Source organism: Ochotona princeps, unplaced genomic scaffold (assembly GCF_030435755.1).
Source record: "Ochotona princeps isolate mOchPri1 unplaced genomic scaffold, mOchPri1.hap1 HAP1_SCAFFOLD_530, whole genome shotgun sequence".
NCBI classification, from domain to species: Eukaryota; Metazoa; Chordata; class Mammalia; order Lagomorpha; family Ochotonidae; genus Ochotona; species Ochotona princeps.
The window spans coordinates 15,887-31,772 of NW_026698654.1; positions in this window are offsets into that span (position 1 = coordinate 15,887).

The following is a 15,886-nucleotide window of genomic DNA, read 5'->3' on the forward strand; positions in this document are numbered from 1 at the left end:
ACTGGTGATTTTGTATTCTTAGATTCCCCCAAGCTGGATGCTTCTGTTGTGTGTGTGTGTGTGTGTGTGTGTGTGTGTGTGTGTGTTTCTGTGGGTTTTTGCTCATTGCAAGCTCTCTGCATGTCCTTATAGTGGTCAACCATTCTGGAGGAGGAGTATAGGTGGTTTTGCTCCATGGGTTTCCTGTTAGGCAACAGTCAGGCCCTGAAGGCTTGGCAGCTCCTGCACTGACTTTTGTGGTGGGTATTCATGGCTGCTGTGCTTCATTTGCCACCTGGCTTTAGCAGACAGCTTCACCCTGAGTCAGATGCGGCTTCTGACATTCAAAATCAGTTCCATATTCTGCCTTGGAGTCTCTGTTTGCCTTCCCATGGGCAGATGTATTTGTGTGTGCTGCAGGAAGATGGGGGAAGTGGGGGAGGGTGTGTCTGGGCCATGGCAGGGAACCCCACTTGGATTTGGTTGTTGAAAATAACTGCCAGGTGTTTTCCCAATTTCCCACGGGAGGCAAAGGGACACTGGTGCTCTTGGGGAGGGGCTTAGAGCTGGTCAACGCCACGTCCCCTGATCCCTGGCCTGCTGAAGAAAGAAGCACTGCCTCTCTTAGCTCATATGCATTGACTTCTCATGCCGCCATCTTGCTGTTGGCTCAGTCCACCCAAGACTGCCAAAAGCTCAAGTTCCATTCAGCTTCTTGGTAGTGTGGGCTCTATTGATCTCTGTGAGAGCCACGGCATTCTCTTCTCTCTTGGCTTCCAGGAGACTAAACTTACAGGTTTTACTCCTGTGTCGAAAGTTCCTCCAATGATCCTCTTTCCTAGTCTCCTTTCCTCCCCCCACCCCTCTTTTCTTGCTGGTGTTGGATTTTCCGGAGAAGCTATCCTCAGCTCTCTGGCTTGGGCAGTCACAGGCACCCACGTGGTTTCAAGCTGAGACCAGGATCTCCAGTCGGAAGTGTCTCCTTCGAACTTCCAAGGTGACTGTTGGCTTTTTCCCAAACTTCCGTAAACATTGATAGCAGTTGCATCAAGCCTGGCTGCATACTGGACCCAGAGCAGCTTTGAAAAACACACCGCCTCTAGGTAGTATCCCCTGAGCAGCTGATGTAATTTCTTTGCAAAGATCCTGGCCAGGACTATCTGGTTTCAACTGTGCCCAATTTACCATGGCTCGGTTTTGGGATTTTTCAACTTCATAATCATGTGAAAAATGTTGTACATTCAGTAGAACTTCACATTGAGTTTTGATCTTCACCCGGGTAACAGTATGCCATCGGATGTTTTCTCACCATTAGGGCACTGACACCTCCCAGGAAGCCCTAGCATCAAGGAATCAGCCCACACACAACACAGTGCCCTGGGTGGCCACCCTGCGAGGTTCCAAGGGCTCTGGGCAGTGAAGGCACTTTCCACTTTCAATCAGGATATTTTCAATTTCTAAAGGGTTTATCTGGATGGATAGGACTCCAGCATAAGTGGAGGAGCATCTGCACTTTTTAATCTCCCCAGATTTCCTTGTGAGCACTCAGACATAGGGACACTGAGGCCCAAGGCACCCATCTGTAGACAGCTGATGTGTTAAAGGACAGGAGTCCTGGTACATAGCTCAGTCCAGCCTCCTCTGGGATGGGAAGTCATGATGTATTTCAAAGATAAAGTTGCAGAGACACCCCCCAAATGGCTGTAGAGGGTCTGTCCAAAGTCAGGAGATTCTTCCAGATCTTTCACATGGATACAAAGGCCAAATACTTGAGCCATCCTCCATTACTTTCCCAGGCACATCAGCAAGAAGCTGGATGGGAAGCAGAGGAGCTCGGACTAGAACCACGGCCTGAAAGTATCCCAGTCCTGCAGGAGGCAGTTTTGGCGTCAGCCCCGCAGGGAACACCTTTGCAGTCTCTCTCTCTCTCTCTCTCTCTCTCTCTCTCTCTCTCTCTCTCTCTCTCTCTCTCTTCTCTCTTTCTCTCAAGATTTATTTATTTTACTTGAGTTAAAGACAAACTTTCATCCAATGTTTCACTTCCCACATGACTGCAATGGCAGAGTTCCTCCTGTTCTCCGTAGATGTTCACACGTGTACAACTGCAGGTCTTACTGATGCCCTTTACAGAGATGGGGCAGAAAGTGCAGTCCATTTCCCCTGCCCCTGCTGTCACCCTCTTTGACAGAGCCTCCTCATCACTGCCTCCTGGCCAATTCTGGACCTTCCTCCACCCCTACATGGGGAGCACAGCTCCACCCTGACTGTTTCCTGTGGCGCTGAGAGCTGGGAAGGTTGACTAGCTAGGCACAACCTGCTGGAGAGGTCTTGCACGCCTCAAGTCCAGCAGAGGTGCCTGTGCTGGGTATTGGAGGGAGGTACAGGCCAGACCTTTGGCTGAGTCGGGCAGCTGCAGTGACTAGGTAGGCCCAATCCTCTTGTGATCCCTCTCCATGTGGCACCCCAGGTCCCCAAGTCCTGCACTTCCTCGCACTGCGCAGGATGGTGCCAAGGATCCCAGAGAAAGAGCCCCTAGAGGTTCCCTCAGACAAGTGCCTGGGCCACGGAGGTGCCAGCAGCCTAGGAAAGGTCCCAGAAGTACCCGAGGAGGCCACTTTGCCATGAACCCTGGCTCTGGCTCTGAAGTGGTGCCCAGGGCCCATGCTTATGGCTCTTGGCTCTGAGGGCTCTGAAGGCTCCGAGGGCTCCAAGGGCTGCTGGCCACCCGCCACACACAAGGGTGGCTCCGTGGGTGGGGGCAGTAGGCCTCAGTCACAGCCCAGGACATTTTACCTTCCAGTCTCGGCTCCTGCAATGTGCCAGCTACAAGTCAGAGAAGCCTCAGCCTCTGCTAGCTGTCTGAGATCCCACCAAGCGTGCTTCAGGTACCCCCACCCCCCAACTCCGGCCACTATGACTGGGTAATCCCAGCCTACTGCTGCAGATTATCATCTTTGAAGTGGGAATAACTGTGGGGATGCTGTGGGGAACTTGATGAGTGAGCCACACCATTGCGCTGGGCTTACCATAAGCACTGTGGCGTGCTGTTACTAATAAAGCTTTGTGATGTTTACTCTGCAGCAATCCTGTAGCATAAAATGAGCTAGCAGGTAAATTGCTTGTGTAACTGGGAGGTGGATAAATACTGCTTGCATTACTGTTACTTCTAGAATAAAAAAAAAAAAATTAAATCGTGGGCTCCTCACGCATTCATCCAGGTACGGAATTGTGAGAAAGGAGCACCTGGCGCAGGGTTTAGAATCAGAATCTTCAATGATGCAGCCTAGAGCAGCTGTTTGCAAGAGGGCAATGAGTGCATTGTGTTTGGGGGCTTAGTAAAGCAAAAAATAAATGCTCACAAGGGTAAGTTTCATTTTGCTTTTGCGTTTCTTCTGGGTTGCTGATGGTTTGCTCACACTCATGGATGCATCTCTGTGTTCCTAGCCAGGAGCTCCAGAGGGTCGCTGGCCTGGGGCTGGTGGCGTCTACTCGGCCAGGGCCGAGCAGCCTAGGGGCCCAAGCAAGGGCCAGTAAAGATTCCTATGTATGTCTTTCCCCCTTTCTCTCCAAGATGTTTCATTCGAATTCCTGGGGAAGCAGCTTCTGGACTGCTAAAAATGTAAACCATCATTGTTTCTGCAATCACACTTTCCTACTAAAGCATAAAAGCTGGGGTGCCCCCTCTTGGTGTTTAAGCGCTTTATCTGCGCCAGGCACCTGTGTTGCAACCCTCCTCCGCCCAGGACAGTACCTGCTGTCCTTAACGGGAATGGTGATGGTGATGATGGCTGTGCTCCAAAGCAAGCCTTCCAAGGATGACTCCCCACTCAGAAATTGCAATCCCTCCCTCACCCCCCCTCCGATGCTTCCTGGTGCACTCTGGACTGGCAAGAAACAGTCCAGATAAGGCAGCACCCTCCACGCGTGATGCTCAACGGGGTGCTTCAGGGCCTCGGGTGTGGCCCAAGCCCGCAGATGCCCCCAGTATGTGGCTGGTGCTGTGCCTATGTTGACGTTCTGGGATGTCAACATAGAGGGGGATGCTTGGTTCTGGGCTCTGGGCACTGGGCGCAGGCAAAGAACTTTATTCCAGTCCTTGGGCCCTAGGGAAAGACAGAAGCGAAATGAATGATGGGGCAGCTTGCAGGAAATGGGCTCTGGGCGCATTTGGCCTATGAGCCCCAAGAAGTGGGCACGCCCTGGATGCACCATTGGTTCTGAACTCACTGGGGTCGTTAGTGTCCCTGCAACTCCCACCGTGTTGGCCACAAACCATTTTTGCGGCCATGCTCGGCGTGCCCGTGGTGTTCTGAGGCGTGGTGGGATCAATGCAAAGGCATTTTGTAAATGCAGAAGCAACCACAGCTCGGCTCTTAGGTGTGGGTGCCGGAAAGCAAGCAGCTGCCCTGGAGAGCCCTGGATGCTTCCTTCAGATTCCACCGCGGGCTGTCCTGGGTGGTCCTCTAGGGTGGCTGCCCTGCTTCCCTGAGGCCCAGGCAAGCGCTGCCCAGGCTCCTGGCTACATGGCAGCTGCAGGGAAGGCGCTTAGCCGGCTTAGCACCTTCCATGGACCCTCGAATTTCAACTCTATTTTCCCTTCGCCTGTTCAGTTTGTTTTCACAAGACCTAAGCAATTTTTTTCTTTTCTTTTTCTTTTTTAAAATACATTGCATTATGGGACGCAGTTTTATAGGTACTGGGATTCCCCCCACCCCTCCCCAAACCGTCCTCCCATGGTGGATTCCTCCACCTTGTTGCATAACCACAGTTCAAGTTCAGTTGAGATTCCCCCATCGCAAGCATATACCAAGCATAGAGTCCAGCATCTTATTGTCCAGATAAGTTCAACGGCTTCTTAGGGAGACCATCTCTGGTCTGAAGGTACAGCCGGCAGAGTATCATCCCGATCAATTAAAAGCCACAACATAACGTCAGCAACAATTTATAACATTATGGAATTAATTGACATAGTATTGAGTAACCAATATGTTTTAAAAAATGCAAGTTCTTAACCACATCCTGTGACTACTTCGTTGACATTTCAATTTTAGTTTATATACAGACGGGTTCTATACATCTCAAAATGGCTGTAGATTACTGTTCAGCTGTCTTGTGTCTATTTTCATTATAATATTTAGCATTTTATAGCATTGAAGCACAATTTCGCTGAACCTGGCTTTTTTTTCGGGTAGTCTAGATTGGCTTATAACTCTAATAAGACATATGTCAACAGTTTAGGTGCAGAACAGTTTTAGGAGGGGTGTGCAGAGAAATCTTCAATACCCTGGTGAGGAGTAACTAATCATTTGTGTCCCACCTAGTAAGGTATAAGTGAATCCACGCTGGCCGTTTCCTGTCTGATTCTAAGCTTTACTTGTTGTTCTCTGTCTATCTATTCTGGATTTTTTCTTTGGTTGGTTGGTTATTTGTTTTGAGGGGTGTCCGGAGCGATCCTGATGGTCATTGCAAGAGAGGGTGGGGACCCCAAGTTGGAACCAAGCGAGGACCAGAGAGAGCTCCCCTCCCTAGTCCCGAAGGAAATTTACTGTTCTTCTGTTTCTGCGGACTGCTCAGGGTCCTGGCTGTTGTTCTGATGCCCTTGGATCCTGCGAAGAAGTATTTGGACTTCTTCCATCCCATGTGGTAGATCAAAGCGGGAGTGGATGACCTCAGAGTTCTTAGCCTCCGAAGGCACTCCAATTCCCCGCGGTCTCCTTGACAGTTGGGATGTAGTCCTTGGTGCTTGTACTGATAGTCCTTGGTGAGGATCCGGGAGTCTTCAGAGTTGGGATACAAGTCTCCTCCTGTCCCCTGCTCCACTCTGCAGTCCCCCCCCCCCACTCTGTGCATATGACCTCCTGTTCAGAGATTGTCAAGATTGCTCTTGATTCCCCCTATATGTCTTTGTAGTATAACTATTGTCTAATGCTGATTCGAGTCTGTTGTGTATGAGTTACCAAGCAATTTTTAATGTACGCAACACTTCCCACTTAATTCTCGTTTATTGTGTAATTATAGTTTCAAAGTGATTATGTAATTAAACTCATGTTTCGTTGCAGTGGGACTTCAAAAGGGCTGCAGAGTCCTGTACCGGCATTATTTTCTGGTGATGCAATAATTTCCCTGTGATATTTATAATAAACACATTAGTTCCAGAATTCTAAACATGTCTTCGAGCATACAGTAGGCTTTATTGACACGAGGCTGGGCTGTAAAGAAATGGTACAACCTATCACAAGTTTAATATATTTTTATGCTCCCATGCAAGGTAAATTATAGGATAATGGAGCCCAGGCAATGGTAAGCTCTGTTTAGATAATCCATTTCTTCACACGAGTTCCCATTGCTTTTCCTTCCCTTTGCTGTATGTGGTGGTTCTGTGAGCCTCTGACCTCGACCGTGTCTTTTCACATTTTCTTCTGATCTCAATTCCATAACCAGCGAGGATGTTGTCCTGTCTAGTGGCTGATAGATCAATGTGTTGTTTCACCTGACTTTTTTTTTTTCTTCTCCCTTCTTCCTCTTTCCCACCTCTCCCTACCACCATTCCTAACCCTCGGCAGAGGGGAAAAAGATTACCCTCGTCAGTTCTTCGCTCTTTAAAAATTAAAACCCACCCGCGGCCATCCCCGCAACTACTCAGCCCATCCTGTTGGCCCAGGCTTCTGTGTCTGGGGCTGCGCCCTCTACCGCATGCGGGTGGTGGTGGCAGCCAGCAGCACTTCCCCGCGTGAGGTCCACCTTGCCTTTGTCCCTGGGCCTGGAGCTTCATCTCACTGGGAGCTTGTTCCCCCTGGGAGCTCCCAGCCGAGGATGGGGCCAAGGTGGAAGGAGCAGAGAGGGGAACATAAACGTGGTCAGCCCGCGCTTTTCTCCTCAGGACCAGGCTCGCCTAGGGGACGCGGGCGGCCAGAGGCTGGGCCATGGGACAGATGCCTTGTGCCAGTGGAAACCCAAGGACTCAGAGCGCCAAGGGCCAAAGACACACAGGCTGACCCACCGGCTCCCGAGCCCTCCTGACTGGCGCCGCCGCGGTCTGGGGGCGCACCAGCCAATGACCCGAGAGGGCCTGGGGGCGCAGGACTCCCGATGACGGCTGAGGGGCGCTCTACAGGTGCCGAGGCTGCGGAGGAGGTAGTGCCCTGCATGCCGGCCGGCTGGCTCGAAGCATCCTTGGCGGCATTGGGGTCTAGTGCGCCCAAGGGGGCCCAGGTTCCTGGTGGGCAGGCGGGCTGCGCAAAGCCTGCTCACGCTGCTAGCAATGGGCCACGTACCTGTAAGCTGAGCGCTGCTCACATGCTTCACATTAAGTCTCTGTGCCTGGTTCCATTCTCTCTCTTTCTCTCTTCTTCCCTGAAAAAGGCTTCTTACAAACTTCCCTTTGTTTATTTAGCCTGGTTTTCATTGCTCCAGTTTTGCATTGGTTGCCTTTGTTTAGTTTATTAACCCACGGGGTTACTTTAACTAAACATTTGGGCTGAATACTTTGGGGTTGCATTTAAATGTTTTCTAACGAAATTACCGAGTTTTTTGAAGCCACACAGAGAACTCTGTGTTGAGTTTATTAGTCAATTTAACAGACTATAGTGGGGTGGGGGACGCAATTAGAATAGGCCGGGTTCTACCCACTGGGCAGAAGGCGCTCGCAAACCCTAGGGTTGTGGCTGCAAACACGGAACCACACGCCCCGAGGTAGAGCGCGGACTGCGTGTCCTGCTCACCACCCCTTCCTCCAGAACTTAAGCCTGCCTCACATTGGCCATGACAACAGGAAAAGTTCTCCCCAATCCAAGCTTGGATTTGCAGGAATCCAAGATCCTGCACTTCAAAGGGATTTGGGGAGATGGTGGCCAAGGAGTTCCACTGGGGGACCCAGGCTAGGTCGCCCCTGTGATTTTCCACTCCAGCTCTTGCCTGCTCACTGTCAGCAGCGGAAGGGGTCTGAGGCCCCAAGAGACAATGTCCAGGCTTAATGGTATATAGTGCAATCTGCCAGAAAGATTGGATGCACCTGCCCAAGGTGAACGCGAGCAGGCTGGCCGCTGCTTTCTGGCTTAAGGTGCGACTATTAGCCACTGGAGGTTGTAGGACTTTGCCTCAAGCCCAAGGAAGAGCTAGGGCAGTCCCAGGGCACCAGGTCCCCTGGGATGTGGCTTGTGAACCATGCCATCCACAAAAAGCTTGGCCTCAGAGCAGGCAAGAAGATGGCCCACCCCATGACCACTTTCTGAGTGCACCCAAAATGGTCCCTTCCTGACCAATTATCTGCCTTCCCTCCCCCCCACCCAACACACACACATCTATCACCGGGTTTGTCTTCCTTACCAGGTAAGAGATTGCCTGGCTGCAAAATCCTCCTGTCCTTGATGAGCCCAAGACTTTGCCAAGCCTCTCATGGAAGTAGAGAAGTAGAAGCCCACACACTGACACACACTGACACACACTGACACACACTTCCATTTCCTGGAGAACATGGGAAAGGAGGGAGACAACAGTTCCTGGGCAGTAAGCAGCAGGGTGGAAAGCAGGGTGCTTTTAGTAGGACATTTGAATCCCAGGCCCTGGATCCCAACATTTTAAAATTTTGACATAGTGAGCAGTATATGTAGGAAGATAAAAGTGGAACAGATTAAAAAAAAAAAAAAAAAACACTGTTAATAAAACATCTATTTGTTTAAGAGGCAGATCTTCCATCTTCTGGTTCACTTCCACAAATGGCCACAATGGCTAAACTGGGCCAGGCCAAAGCAGAGAGCCTGGCCAGCCCACCAGTTATCCACTGCTCCAGGATGTGTAAGACCAACTTGCACAATGTCCCTTATCTGACCAAGGCCCTCCAGCTTGACTTTTGCACTGCCCCTAAGTCTTCCAGACTGCAAACTGTTGCTCACTCAAAGGCCTACCAGATCCATATCATGGGGAGTCATGGCCAGTAGGCTGGCTGGCTCAGTCCTGCTCCAGCCAGCTAATCTCGGCTGTCCTTCCCACCCTCCCTTCCCTGCACCAACCTGTCTTCCGTCCAGGCAGCACAGGTCTTACTCCTCTTGCCAGCAGTCAGATCTTTAGACTAACTAACCCAGGAACCACTCCATACTGACCATCCCACCCTGGTCAGAATCCCCCATTGCCTTGCCTGGAAGCTGCCCTCCCCTCAGCTGAGTGAATCCCCTCCTTTCACAGTGATTTGCTTTAGCACCACTTAAGCAAAGATATTTAAATCATTTGGGGGCAGGGAGCTTAGTATTGTGTGGATGTTGATGTCCCATAGTCAAGCTCGGATTTAGGTCTCAGCTACTCCACTTTCGATTTAGCTCCCTGCTTGTACACCTGAGAAAGAAGAAGACCATGGTCCAAGTGCTTGGGCCCTTGTCATCCAGCCATGTGAGAGAGCTGCGTGGATTGCCCCCACCCCTCCCCAAACCGTCCTCCCATGGTGGATTCCTCCACCTTGTTGCATAACCACAGTTCAAGTTCAGTTGAGATTCTTCCATTGCAAGCATATACCAAGCATAGAGTTCAGCATCTTATTGTTAGGGTGGTGGCAAGCCACATGAACAAAGACCTCGCCCTTCTGGGACTCACTGTCCTGTGGGAAGGGCTGGAGGAAATGTACTTCCACCACTTGATGGCAAAAAATGAAATTGCAAGTTTATTTTGGTACAAAATATTCTGCAATCCATGTGCAATTTGCTTCCTACTACTCATTGCGAACTTTTTGAAGTACCCTTGTGTCTGGTGCTTAACTCCCACTCCTGGCTCCCATCTCCTCTTGAGTCCAAGGGGTCAGTCTCTAACTTCCCAAGCCCCTCTGTGTTCCTTGGGTGCCCAGGGTGGGTTGGTCAACCTCAAGGTCAGTGTCTCGCCTTGCAACTTGGGAGGATTTGTGAGACCGACACAAGCCAATGTGTACTTAGATCTTCTAAATGTGGCAATCCTTACATGATCATGTCTGGAAGTTTAATTGTAATTATAGAAGGAAATCTGATTGGCTCTGTGTAATAGCAAAAACAGACACACACTCCTCTTTGCCGCTCCCCACCCCCAAGGGGGTGAAAAAAAAGAAAAACACCCTGAAAGAATCTGAGCCCCAAATAAAAAGCAGCTGGCAATCAGCCCATCGTGTGTGATGATAATTAGATCAATGATTTACAAGTATGGGTTGAGCTGGGGAAGCAACGGTTGGTGGGGGAAGCCCAAGAAAGGGCAGTCAGCAAAACCCAAGGCCCACGCACGGTCTTCGGTGGCATGTGATGCCAGGCCCTCACCAGTTGGGTGTCTTTCCCTAATGCTTCTCATGCGTGCTTGGGAAACAGGTCTTTGCTAACACAGTGAAGAAAAAATTGAGGCTTTGATTTACAGGATCAAGGTTGTGTCCCAGGCCTGGAAAGTCTCATTGGTCTCAAACCTTTCCTGCCCCAAGGACAAAAAGACTTAAAGAGTTCTTAAGCTGAAGCAGCTCTTCTACCATCTGGGGCTGTGAATTGGTTGACCCTTTCCCAAATGATGATAATTCTGAGTCTGGAATGGATATTGGGCTGGTGGCATGAGGTCAGCTGTCTTCACATCTGGATGATTTGGGAGCTTCCCCTCAGGCCCTGTGGGGGCAGTGGTGGAGAGAAAGCAGGTCCAAGGGTGAAACTTACCAGCCACATGTGGGATTTGTACCTCTCCTTCCCTGTCCCCATTCCCCAGCCCAGTGACCATTCTGGAGAAATGACAGAAGACAATTACAGTTCAGTGTAAATGTTAGTTAAGTTTGTGTGTCAACTCACCCCATGTTATTTATGCTCTACATCTGGGCTTTGATTGTGGGCAAATTATCCCCATTCAAAGTACTCCCACTAAGTGAAAATCTGAAGGAGGCTCAGGGTAAGAAAGGAGAAAGAGGATAGCAACATCCACTAACTTAGACAGCATGGGAGCAGGAGATAAGCTGGTGGAATCCTCACTCCCCAGCTGGAGGCGAGGGGAGATGGCAGAGTAGAAGGCAGGTAGAATAAAAGCTGAAGAAAGAGAGGCAGTGAGAGGATTTCGGTTAAAGGGACCCACCTGCTCTCTGGTTCCAAGGCACTTTTCACAGCACTCCCGGACTCAGACTTGACCCTGACATGTTCATCTCTCACCTTGACCTTTCCCTCAACCTCAGATTTGACCATGGGTGTGTTGTCCGTTAACATGCAGGACAACAGATTCTCTTTTCAGACCTGGGCTGGGAAATACTTGGAAACTGGAGCAGTTAGAAAGGGTATCTGACGCACCCAGCACACCCCATGGCCCTCGCTGAAAGCTGTTGGTATTTACTCTTTTGGCTCTAGAAAAAATTAAAAGCAGGTTTTTATTTCTCTTTTTAATCAAGGAAAAGTCTGAGAAATAAAAACCAGTTTCTAAGTATGATGTGACACACGCACTGCATAAAAAATGCAAACTAATGTAGAACAACCCAAAGAAGAAAATCAAACAAGCAAACGCAAGCTCCTCTCCAGAGGTAGACCCCGCTGTAAGCATGTTGGCACTTCCGGCGTAGTATCTGCAACTTTCTGTGACTGGGATACACCACGTGGACGTTCCCCATCCACCATGGAGCCTGGGCAACCTTCCATGGCCACACGTGCAGAGCTGCCCTGTGTCATCTGCCCTGTCCTCGTTGTGTGTACGTGTGTGCGTGTGCAACCATCACGCATGCATATTGCCAGGGATTTCCACAGAGATCCGCCAAGCAGCAGAGCAATTCCAGTCTCCTCCCAGACACCAGCCCTGACATTCATAGCCTTGTATTGGCTGTACCTTGCTTTGAACTTCAGATCAGTGGAACCCAGCAGCCTGTGCTTGCTGGTTCCCTCGTTCATGGGAAGTTCAGCTGTGAGTCTTCATGCTCTTGTGTATACTGTTTATCTACCCTCATCACTGCCTGGCATTCTGTTGTATAACTGTAAGCACATTTTATTTATCTAGTCTACTGTTGATGGACATTTGGGTAATTTCCAGTTTGGAATGGAACTGCTGTGAACATTGTCGTGCATACTTTTTTTTTTTTTTTGTGGTAGATGCAGATATGTATTCCTGGTGAGCACACACACCAGAAATGGAAGTGTTGGGCTGCTGGGTCAGTGGTTGTAAAGTTTTGGTAGATGCAGCTGGATGTGACCTCGTCTTAGTGGCCAGAAGGGCTCCCATTACATACACATAGTTCATTAACGTCTTTAACAACACACCTAAGGATGAACATACACTTGTTTTCCCAGGTTTTTCTAGTGAAACAATAAAGGAAGCTGAGAAAGTGCTTTAGGCTTAGATGTACCCAAGCTTGTGTGACTGAAGTGACACCAGTATTTAAGCAAGGAAGAGCAATTAATTAGCCTTTAACATCACCGGACAGTATTTGTTAAATTTTCTTTTGAATATTGCTTACATGACCCAGTGTGGTAGCACAGCAGCTAAAGTTCTCACCTTGAAGGCACCAGAATCCCATATGGGCACCGGTTCTAATCCTGGCAGCCTCACTTCCCATCCAGCTCCCTGACTGTGGCCTGGGAGGGCAGTTGAGGATGGCCCAAAGCCTTGGGACCCTGCATTCATGTGGGAGACCTGGAAGAAGCTCCTAGCTCCTGACTTCGGATTGAGCTCGGCTCCAGATGTTGCAGTCACTTAGGGAGTCAATCATTGAATAGAGGATCGTCCTCTGTCTCTCCTTCTCTCTGTATATCTGATTTTGCAATAAAAAAATAAATCTTTAAACCATATTGCTTACATAGTTGAGAGGGATGCACATCCAGGAACCTTTCAATAAAGTGGGAGGGTTCATGTCTGGAAGAAGATGGATGGGCCAACTGTTTCAGTTCCTTTCTTTATGCTCCTCTGGTCTGTGGCTGGGAAGGTGGGGACTGCTGCTTGCTGTCCAACTACATCAGCCCCAGGGATGGGGGTGGTCATTTGATGATGCCTTGGAGACCCCGTTGTGGGGAAGAATGTTCTGAGGGTGTCACTGGAGTGATTTTGACAGTTAGGAGACACTGTTGACTTGAGAAAATCTTGCCAAGGTCTGTCGGCTGACCAAATCCACCTCTGTGTAAGGGCAGTATGTATATATATATATATATTTTTTTTTAACTAAAAGAAAATCAAGTCAAGAGTACACCTCCGCAGCTGAAAATATCACCTGAATTTCAATTCTGTTTGTTTATGAAGGCAAAAGGGCAATGTGCCAATCTCATTCATATGCCTTTTTCTTTTCAAAGATTGGTGTGTTTTTCAATTGAAAGGCAGAAAGAGAGAAAGAGAGAGAAAGAGAGGAAAAAAAAAGAGATATATGTAGAGAGAGATTTTACATCTGTTGGTTCATTTCCCTAATGGATAATGAATGGCCAGAGTTGGCCAGTCATAAGGCAAGGGCCTGGAGTTTTTCTGGGACTCTCATGTGGGTGCAGGGACCTAAGCACCGGGCCATTTTCTGCTCCTATCCAAGGCATACTTGCAGGGAGCTGGATCAGAAGTGGAACAGCCAGGACTCTAACCAGAGCCCATAGAGGATGTCAATATTGTAGGCAAGGTTTCTATGCCACAATGACAACCCACTCTCATCCACATTCTTTTTTTTTAAAGATTTATTCATTTTATTACAGTCAGAAATACACAGAGGAGGAGAGACAGAGAGGAAGATCTTCCATCCGATGATTCACTCCCCAAGTGAGCCGCAATGGGCCGGTGCGCGCCGATCCGAAGCAGGGAACCTGGAACCTCTTCCAGGTTTCCCACGCGGGTGCAGTGTCCCAATGCATTGGGCCATCCTGGACTGCTTTCCCAGGCCACAGGCAGGGAGCTGGATGGGAAATGGAGCTGCCGAGATTAGAACCCGCGCCCATATGGGATCCCGGGGCATTCAAGGCAAGGACTTTAGCCGCTAGGCCACGTCACCGGGCCCCATTCGCATTCTTTGCTCCAAGATGTACACGACTCTCCACACTGGAATCTTCTTACCTTATGAGAGATGATTATTTAACAGCAAGTCTTCGATTAATATATACTAGAGAATCATGAAATACTGTCATTTAATCTTTCAAAAATAGTTAGTACAGTCATATGGTTTAAGAATCCAATGAAATGGAGGGTGTTTGGCTTGCCAGCTAAGGTCCTTGTTGGGATGCCCTTATCCCATTTTGGAGTGCCTGGGTTCCAGTGCCAGCTGTGTTCTCAGTTCCAGTTCTCTGCTGATTCTGTTGTTGATGCAGGCCAGGAGAGGCAGCAGTGAGAGGCCAGGTGCTTGGGTCCCTGCTGCCCTGTGGGAGAGCTAGGTTGAGTTCCAGGCTCTCGACATCAGCCTGGTGTAGCCTGCAGCTGCTGAGGGTCTATGGGAGCTGAAGAACCCCCAGCTGAAGGCTCTGTCTGTCTGAATACTGTGACCTGCACAGTATGAAGTGGGGTGAAGAAGGAGGTGACACACAACTAGGGGGATGGAGAGAGGGCAGAGGCCTGCCCTTCACAGAAGGGAGAGGAACTTTGCCAGGCTCTTCACAGCAGCTTTTATTTTTCTTAGGGTATCACATTTCTCTATCAATGTGGCAATCATCTAGTCACATCCCAGGTCCCAGTGCTAACTAGCCCCTGCGACAGCCAGGCGATCCTCATGTTGGATGCCTTGGAAACACCACCTGTGCCTGGGGCTCCTGCCTTTGACCCACTGTTGTTTGCAAGCAGGGTCCTCCTGCAGAGAATGTTCCAGACCAGTCAGCTCAGGCCTGCCTGCTGCTTCCCAGCCTGTTGCTGCCCATGACGGACCATCTTCCACATCTGTCTTTTTTTTTTTTTTTCGGTCTCCCTACCTCCCAGATAACAATATCGCAATGACAATGATAGTCTAGAGTCATAACCATGGGGAAAGCAATGCCTGTGGAGTTGTGCTCCTGCTCTGGTGCCTGGTCCCACTTCACCTACCTTTATCATCAGCCTCTTCCGTTTCCTCCAGGGTTCATGTCAATGTAAGGATGTGCTTCCTTTCCCATCTTTTTCACACAAAGTGCAGATTACTATTCATACTGCTCTGTGTCTTCCATTGAACTCATGCTATACCCTGGAGACCCTTCTGTATCAGCATCCAGGAAGCGTTTTGGCTGGGTGGTTCTGCCCGTAAAGGTTGAGGCCAGCAAAGGCAGCTGAGCACACCCCCATGACTTTTTCATTTTATATGTTCTTCGTGCTTGCCTAATTTTATGTTTTGCTGGAAGTCACAGAAACTGTGAGTGGTACTCCTCAGTGATTTCATGTCGCACACTGGCTTGGGGTTGGCTTCCCAGGTTCGTTGAAGGTGGGAAGTTTGGAACCCAACCTGAGTTCGGAGACCACACTTCAATCTCAGGGTCTGAACTGCTCCTTTCCCACTATCAGCCAAGATCCCCTGAGGCTCCCACCCAAGCCCTTCCCATGCACTTGACATCCCTCCAGCTCCTAGGATTCAGTGTGTGAGTGGATAGGGGGTGTTTCTGCTCTCTGGCAGTTTGCTCTTTCTTAGGAGAGGCAAGGACCACAAACTGATAAATAAGTAAGAAAGACAAGTTCAGGTGGAGTGAAGGGACAGCGTGATTACTAATCACAAAAAGCTAGAGGCTGGGTGGGCACTTCAGCGTGACGGCCAAAGAGGCAGTGCTGTTGCTGATCAGGCATGAGATGATCTGGCAGAAGAATGTTCCAGAAAGAACTCGGGGTTGAGGGTGATGTGGCTCAGGAGCAAACCAGAGGCCATTAGTGTGGCTCACTATAGAGAACAAGTGCTAACGTGGAGTTTGTCACTTCTCCTTCCAACTGGACTGTCCCCCTCACACACATATGCTTCTTGGATCCCAGCAGTAGTCTCCTGGGAGGCCCTTTGCCTTCTTGCATCTCCCATCTCTGCATCCAGGTAATCCCAATGCCTCCA